We start from the raw sequence: 9,508 nt of genomic DNA on the forward strand, positions 1-9,508 counted from the left end.
CCCTCCAGCCCTGCCTCTCTCTGTGACTCCTGAGAACAAGAGGAAGGGGCGCCCAAGGGAGGGGAAGGTGGCAGGGTGGAGTTCCCATTGTGCCTGGCCTGAGTTAAGCCAAGCTCCGGTGCTAAGGGGCCTCCCAAGGGCTGGGCAGGGAGAAGACTGGGCACCATTGGGCCACTTTCTCACCCCTTGTCTGTTTGCATCTCTGGGGGGGGAAGTTTCACTGGGGAGCATCCACTGGCTCCTGGGATGCGTTTAAGGGGGGCCAGTGTGCTCTGCTCAGTGTCCCACCTCACTGCACTCATTTTGACCTTTCACTCCTGTCCTTGCTTTGTCTTCAAGTTGTCCCAAGCAATCAGTGATATGCTGTTAGTGGCCCCCATCCCGCAGGGGGCTTTGGCCTGTGCTCCAGAATAGTGCATCAGAAGGCCAGGCCCCACCAAGTCCCAGGACTCCCTGGCATCCTAACCAGGCTACCCATTTACCTGACCAGGAAGGACACTGTGGGGCCATTTTCCTGTCCCTGGTCTGTTCACATCTGTAGCAGTTGCACTGAGAAGCATTCACTGGCTCCTTGGCTTCATGCGATAGCCAGTGAGGGCTGTCCAGCATGCCCTGCTGGGTGTCTCCCCTTGGCACACATTTTGGACTTATGACCCTCCCTCCTGTCCATTTTTTTTTCTCCTGTTGTTCCAAGCAACCAGTGCCCTTAGTGGCCCCCCATCCCCAACAGGGCTAAATTGGTGGGCTTTTGCCCACGTCACAGAATGGCATATCAAAAGGTCTGACTGCTGGATGACCCAGCAAGCAAACCCTCTGTAATGGGGCCTTCTCAGGGCTGATTTTCCTATGGCCCACCCACTTGTTTCTGGGCAAACCACCTGCCATGCCTTGTTAATTGATATTGATAAAGCAGGAGGCTGCTCATTACTTGCCCCAATGCCAGAGGATGCTACCTACAGCTCCATTCCTCCCCTACACTGTGGCCCACACCTTGCAGATAGCATCCATATGTTATCCATATCACCAGCCCCATGTTGGGTCCCAGAATCCTACTAGTTGAACCCCACTTAGATCTCTCCATTCAGGCAGCCCATCCTGTCTTCATTCCCAGCTGCATAGCTCTCCAAGCTGCTCCCCCTTACAAGTGTGGTCTCCCTGGGACCTTTGGCTACTAGCCCTGGCCTACCTCCAGGCCAGTTGGTACCCCAGGCCCTCGGCTCTGGGCGTTCCTCATGGTGGCCCTAGCATTGACTAGTCAGGGGATGTTCAGACAGGTTTTTGAGTCTATGGCTTCACACTCTCTCTCTGGGGTTCACCTTCCAGATCCTATAAAAGGGGTAACCCACCCAGCTGTGGAGGCTAGGGTTAAGGTGCCCTGACCCACCTTTCACCAGGGAGGTAACTGGCCCAGCACTTCCTGGGGGCTCCCATGCCACTGAGAGCCCCACCAGGCCACCCACTCCCAGCAAGGTACAGTTTTAGGTCATACCCAGGAGCTTCCTGACCATCCCCTACAGCACCTCCCTTACCTCCAGATGATACCAACAACCAGATGATATTGTTGCCTGACCTCCCAGCAGCAAAATGCCCTGTTTATATGGGCAGCCCTGAATCCAAAATGGCTGCCCTCATCAGGCACCTGCAGGCTGCTGTCTTCTGGCCCTTAAAGTGGCAGGGACCTACAGTGCCCTGCCACACCCCTCCTGCATAAAACTGTGCTAATAAGCAAAAAGAGACATGGAGGGAGAGGACAAAAAAACAAAAGCTACCTATATAAAAGACCCTATTCAGGAGAGTGCAGGTGCCTGAATTTGGCAAACAAAACAAATAATGATAAACATCTTGCCAGAGAGAAAAGAGAACATAAGACAGAGGGGGTGGGGAAGGGTTGCACAAGTATAAATACAGGATTTGGGAGACCTGCCCCTCACAGAGATCTAGGGAAGTGTGACTAACATAGGATATCTCTTGTCTCAACATAGAATAAACTTCACCAGATTGGACCGACTGTTAATCAGACCAACTTGTGTGCTGTCCGATGACAATACACCTTTCTGAGCTTTCTCCATTGAACATATATCCAAGTTTTGTTTCTGTCTGAAAGGCGGCTTGCTAGCTTTGGCCTTTCAGAACATACAGACTCCAGCAGTCTCTACATCGAAAGTAACAGCAACCAGATACTACCTGAGAAAACACTCTGCACACATCAGAACAGCAGTAGGCAAAGAAGCCTTTACAGGCACTGACAAAGGCAAGTTGTGGTACAGCTCTGCTATTTACCCAATGCTCATGGCTGTGGTTCTCAACTGTTTTAGACTCAGGGCACCCCTTGATCAACTCAAGGCCAACTCAAACCCTCTCAATAGATCCAAGACCACCCTAAGAAAATGCCAGCTCTTTGTTTTCACTTGATTTTTCACTACCAAAAATACTAGAGACATTCTTCTGCTGCAAAAAAATCAGAAAGACCACAGCAGATCAGAAGGCTCTTGACACTGGATTCCCATTGGAAATCTCTAGTTTATCCTGTGAATCACATTACGTACCTGCCAGTGCTAATATTATGTGGGACCCCTGAAAGTATCTCGCTACCCCCTTGTTGAGAATCACTGGTGTGGGAGGAATAATTCTACAAATGAGGCAGGAAGGACTCAGGTGATCTGGCAGGCCTTCATCATTGCTTTAAAAAAGAAAGGTGGTGCCCAGATGAAGACTCTTCAGAGGAAGCTTGTGGGTAGAGAAGCCTTCCAAAGCACTAATGAAGGCCGTTTGTGGCACAGTGCTGCCCCTTACCAAATGTTTATGGCAGTGGTTCTCAACTGTTTTAGATGTTGGGCACCCCTAGATAGACCTGAGGCCTTCCTCAGTAGATCCAAGGCCTTGGAAAATGCCAACCCTTTTGTTTTCACTTGATTTTTGACTACAGAAAAATAAATACTAGAGCAAGTCTTCTGTTGCAAAGAAGGACCACAGCAGCTCAGAATGCTCTTGACACTGTGGATTCCTGTTGGAAATCTCACTCAATCTCTGGTTGAGAATTACTGGTATAGGAGAAGTGATGCCACAGCTGTGAGATGGGAAGGAACTGGGTTATCTGGAAGATCTTGACCAATTTTTTAAAGAAAAAACATGGTGCCCATTTGAAAGCTCAGAGAAGAGACAAACATTATGAGCAGAGAAACCTTTAGAACAGGCTTGTCCAACATATGGCCTGCAGGCCACCATGCGGCCCTCCAAGCTGTTTTCTGAGCCCTGAGGTGCTGCAATGGGAAACAAAAGTAAACACTGTACTTTCATTTGGGGTAGGGGTGATGTGATACTGCTGCTTGTGAGGTCTTTGAATATGGCTCACCGGCCCACTGGATGATAAAAAGTTTGTGATCCAGCCCCACATTCAAAAGGTTGGACACCCCTGCTTTAGAGGCACTGATAAAGGCACTTTATAGCACAGCTCTCTCATGTAGCAAATGTTTATGGCCATCCTGTCAGTGGGGTCTGCGTGTTTGTTTACCATGTACAGAGTGGAAATGAGAATGAAAATTAATGCATCTAGTTCTTCTCACATCTTTTCCTTAGTAACTCTCCAAGCCCTTTACAGGGGAGTCCAATATCATTATCCAGGGTTTGCAGCCAGGGAATTCTCTGGGGGAGATGAAGGGGTCCCAAGGTCATGCAACTTTACTTAGATGGACTAACTATATTAAGTATCATTAAGTTTTTTTCTTATATAAATTGTGATATCATCTCAAGGCTTTGATTGGGATCTTGGCCCCAGTGCTATGCACTGTATATAAAAACAGTAAAAAAAGACAATCCCTTTTTCCTGCGGTCCAGATCTATGATGACAGACAAGAGGTGAAGATAAACAAATTGCGGGTGAGGCCAAGGTAATGGTGAAACATGTAGGCTCCTGCAGTTATACATGTGCTTACAAGTGTGATTACTCCTGCTAAAATCTACAAAATTACTCTTGTACATGAAGTTCAGCAGCTCCAAGATGCTTCTCAGGATCAGACCTGCAGAGGCTGAACTCCCTCTTCTCCCTTTAAATGGTGGTGCAGTAATAGGTGATACAGTTTGAGAAGCTAGAGATAGGCTTGGTCTCCATCTGTCCTGTTGCTAGGCCTCTTCAGTAAGTGCAGGAAGGGTTTAGTATTCCAGGCTAGCCATCAGGACCTTGTCCTAGCATGAAATTCATTTAAAAATTTGAAATTGCACTGCAGAGAACTACTTGTCCACTTAATGCATTCCTTTTTTTGGAATTAATTTCATTACAGGATTTAGGTGGGGAGTTTTTTCCTTGTACCACAGTCTGCCACTAGTTCTGCTACTTTGTGTGTGGCTAAGTAAAATCTCTGATCATCAGTATTCATTCATTAAAGCAAAATCTAATCCTTTACATTCAGAGAAGTCTCCCACATGCAGATCGGACTGGATTTACAATGTGTTTCTTTATTCAATATGCTTTGTTTTATGTTTCAAGCAAATAAACATTTCTATCATCAAATTCATAACCTTTGAGGAAGTATGGCTTGCCGGTTCACTGTGATGAAACCTTTAGCCTCTAATGAAGAACATCATATTAGGGGTGGTTTAAAAGTAAATTATAGCTCAGCAGAAGAGACCCTTTTCCCACAACTATGCACAAAAGTGTAATTCAGCAAATGCGGTCCAGCTAATGGTATAATGTGCTATAGGCTGCCTAACCCAGTTAGCAGGCTGTGAGTCCATATCATGAAAAACATCTTTACCATTAATACAAAATGACCCTCTTACTGGTAACCTCACTGACAAGGCTAAGGATTGAACTAAGGGAATCACAAAAACTAACTCCCCTCTCTTGCCATAGAGGTGGTCAATCATGGGCTGGAGAGGAAACTTTTTTACGTGGGGGCAAGAGGAAAAAGGGCACTTCTGTTGCGGGTGCCCGTAGTTAGAGAAATCACTAGTCTCAATTCCAAGTCATACACTTGTTCTCCCATTACTGTAGCTCAGGTACTCTGTGGGTGTGTCTGCATGAGCTGCCCACTGTGCAGTTGTTACTGCACAGTCATTTAATACTTGCATAACCAAGTATGAAATGACTGTGCAGTAACTTGTGTTACTGTACAGTGGTGTCTCAGCATGGTTGCCTACTAATGCTTACTGCATTACTACTGTGCACTAATGTCACATCACGGTTTGTGTCTCGAGATACTACTGCACAGTAGTAACAAGCTACTGCACAGTAAGTGTCCCATGTAGAGACATGGCCCGTATCACTACTATTTGCTCAGGGGACAAAGGCAGCAACCCAGTTTTAAGCTGGTCTGAAAAGACTGAAAATTTGAATGACTGCAAGGGTAACCAAGGGCTTTTTTCTTGGGTTCGCTACAAATGATAGCAGGGTCCCTTTACTAGTTGCATCCAAGCCACAGTTTAGGTCTAGTTGAATTCCTAGTTGGTTCCAAAACCTTTCCCAAGGCAGAGAAGCTAACACAACAGGAAATACTGCCTCTTATTGTAACCCTCCCCCAGCTCCCATTACATTGCTTTAAACCTTCTGTCTTCAAACACCTCCCACATATATTCTGATTACTTGGGCTTAATTACTTTACTTTTCTTTGCAGTGCAATGCAGGTTGTGTATTAGATAAAGATATGACACCTTATATTTAGCATTAATTGTAGCTGTGTTCGTCTTTAGTATACATCTCTCTTGCCAGTCCCTCCTGTGTAATTTCAGTCCCTAAATAGCCCATCTCATGATATATTCTTAGATAAATTCCCTGTGGTGTTTTTCTGGTAGCAATTTATGTCACAAGCTCTTGTTATAAACTTTGGGTGCCTGGCTCTTTATAACATCCTCATTTGCTGCCTTTCTCCCCGCCCTTACAGCTAGCTTTCCCCCGAAGCAATGGTAATCCGTGTCTAAACTGAAAATATGGGTACAAGCTAATGTGGAGCAGTTAAAAATGAGTTTTGAAAGAAAACTGGATGACTCAAGGGATTGAGGATGTGATATGGAGCTTTACATGCCCAGGTAGTTTAGCTTCAGCTTGGCCCCCTCTGTTGACGGCTATTCACTGACTTCTAAAATAGGGGAAATTAAGCAAACAGTTGCCCTCATCACAAATGTTATTAAACATAACCTGTTCACTATTGCAGGTGACTCCCTTAGGAGAGGTCTGAGGAACTGAACAGGTAATGGAGACTACAGTAAGTTCTCAATAACGCTTCTCTCAGGCCTGGATTGAGTTTCAGGACTGGATGAGGGGAAAAGTTTATATATGCAGGTAACTACCTAATTACTGCCCTGAGACTGAGATTTTAATTTGTAAGGACTCCCAAGCCAGCATGAATCACTGTAATTTTATCCAACTATTGGGCAAACTGGCAGGGCTAGGGAAGGGTCTGGAACAAAGTGCTCTTCAGGTGGAAGGAAGATACATCCTACTTTGCTATTCCCCCTCCACCAGTCTGGATATCTCCAGGAAGCAGAAGGATAGGTTGTGTGGCAAGTTGGCTTCTGCAGCAATCTGACAGGCTCTGAACTGGAGGAAGAACTGTTTTTACAGGTTTCTTTTTGCCTGTTACAGTGCACAGCCTCAGGGAGAAAACAAAAGAGCTGAATGAGGAAATTGCTTAGGCTGAGTCAGCCAATTTTGTCCATGTGCTCATGCCTTTCTAGCTCAGGAGAAACAGGGCCTCCCACTCAGTCCCTCTGCTATTGTGTCCATGCAGGGCAAATGGATAGAGGAGCCTTATGAAAACAAAAAAAGAATCAACTATGGTCTCTGGCTTATTTTCTTAGTTATTCCCATGGTGGAGACACCACTTTGCAAGGATCAAGGACACACAATAAGGCCCCCTACTTTTTCCCCTCAGTGGCTACCATTCATGGGACAACTGGACGGAGGAGTTTCTTGCAGAAAGCACCACTGGACCAGGGCACTTGCTCAGTCTTTTCATTCTGCCCACACTGGCAGAGGAAGGAAGGCCATGTATTAATGCAAGGGTTGTAGGGCTACCTGCAGGTCTGGAAATTTGGCTATGTGGCAAGTAGTAGCAGCATTAGTTGCTGCAGCTCCCAGAGTTGTGGCAATTAATGCTATTATCACTTGTCCTGCTGCCAAATTTCTGGACCAATGGGGAGCCACATGAGCTGGATCTGGCATTTGGAGCCACATCATTTGGCCCATAGGCTGGAAATATGGCAACAAGAGGAGTAATGGCTGCCTTAATTTTGCGTGCCAGCAATTAATGCTGTCACCTCCAGCCCTAAGGAGGTGGCAGCATTAAAGCCGCCACCAAACATCAATTAAGGCTGCCACCTCCATCCCTGTAGACTAAAGGATATAGGCCCACAATCCAGATCTGGCCTGTAGGGTTGAATGAGGTGGTCACCATTGGATTAACACATTGGACAGTGACTCAGAACTAGCTACAGTGCCCAGCTCTGGCATGGACCTCCTATGTAACCACGGGCCAGTTACTTAACTCCGCACTGCCAGTTCCACAGCTCTAAAATCAGGATGATAACTTCCTCTTTCCCCTGAAGTACTGAAAGGTTGAATTCAAAAGGGATGAAAACTAAATCAAGGTCACCTCCTCCTCCTACTTCAGCTTCTCCCATGCAGAGAAAAGAACGGGGGGGGTCCCAATGCAGAATAACCAAGCTCTTTATAAGCAGACATTCTGAAGAGGATACAATGTTTATTGCACAGGATGCTTAGTTATTATTATACATGCACAGTAGGAAAGCTGCTTTACAGACAGGAGGTCACAGCCCCATTGAAGTGCTTACAGTTTAAAATTAAAACAAGAAAGAGTTAAAAAAAACCCAGAAAACCTTAGGGTAGATAGAGCAAAGGAGATATAGGTTCATGTGTTTACCCATATTTATTACTGGCTCCATTTGGAAAACAAGCTATAGATTATATTTGATTGCACATGTTTGGAGGACAGGATTCACAAGTGTACTGTGTACACAGGAAATGGCATGAGGCCCAGTGATAGGAAAGGAAAGAGACGACTTGTAGGAAACTCATGTTGGAGGGAGCTGATGCCAGAAGAATAGGCAGAAGACCAGTGATTTTATGTAGGGTCCTAAATATAAAGCCCAAACAATATGTGATGCATAGGATGCAGCCAGCAGAGGGACTGCAAGAAGGAAGTTGTTGGCAGTAGATTTATGACCCAGATACCTTGTTCCAGGAGGGCCCAAACCCTCAGACCAAATGACTTCTTCCATTTGATAATAGGCAAATCTTATTGATATACAGTAATAGATAAGAATAATGCAGGCAAAGCAAACAAAATAACTACCCCCGCCCTCCCGCCAATTCTCTGTCTACCAGTCCTAAAGGGTTGTCACAGAGGGGAGATATGTCTAGCCAGGACATGAGCTTCACTCTGTGATTCTGTCTGGAATGTCAGATGTCAGCAGCCTGGAGGTTGAGGGCTGACCTCCTTCACCAAGTAAGGTGGGTGAGACAGGCTGTTGGTGTGCCATCTGTCCATGATGGCCTCAGTTTCTCCCCTTTGGGACCCTTTGCTGCTCTGAAATCTCTCCATTTGTATTCTTTCTCCTCCTGATGACTCTTCATCTCCAAGTACCATCAACTGGTTTCCCTGTGATTATCATACTAGCCATATGGTGTTTTGTCAGCATATTCCTTTGCTTCCCAAACCCATCACATGCACACATCTTAATTTGGGCATTTACTGGTGTCTTAATTTGGGCATGCCCCCGCCTCCTAATTTGTTCCATCTACCAAAACTGGAAATCCCAAAGACTCTGCAGTTGGGTACTGTGAACTGGTGCCAATGCTGCAGAGTCCCTTATATCTGTTATGGGTATGCTTTGCAAATTTCCCAACCTGTTATGCCCCCTTTTCCATTGACCTCAGACATGGATGTCTGCCTTGAAGGAAACTTTGTCACAAACAGGCTTTTAGAAACCAATTAACCCTTGCCATTCCCCCAGACTATTGTTCCAATGCATATCTGCTCTACCTACAAGCTAGTTCCTAAAAGCATACCTCTAAATATCATTTTCTAGCCATCAGAAGTGATATAATCACACTTGATAAGTGAGGAAGATCACCTTAGCAGACACAGTAATGGACACTCTGAAGGCAGAGTAGCAGGTAATGGGGCACTAGAAAGTAGGAAGCTCCAGTAGTCTAACAGGAGATGGCCAGGCCATGTGTGGAAGTTCTCACTGTCAAAACAGAGGGAGGGTCAGGCCTGCAAAATGCTCGGGGGAAAAAGGGTAAGATTATGTTGCAGTTCTGGTATGTAGAGAAGAGGAGTTGTCAGAGGCAAGCCTGACTTTACAAATTTAACCAGGCAGAAGAACAGTGTCAGTTATAGTAGTTATGGAAAACAAGTCTGTCTCAGAAGGAAAGGAAAGGAACTTCATTTGTTAGGGTGTAACTGTTTTATTTTTATTTTTTCTTCTGTATAACTGCCGCGCGGCACTCTCACATTTATGTAACCTTGAAGTCTTAACTAGTAAGCTAAAT

This window comes from Crocodylus siamensis, chromosome 4 (assembly GCF_052110815.1).
Source record: "Crocodylus siamensis isolate JL-2025a chromosome 4, ASM5211081v1, whole genome shotgun sequence".
NCBI lineage: Eukaryota > Metazoa > Chordata > Crocodylia > Crocodylidae > Crocodylus > Crocodylus siamensis.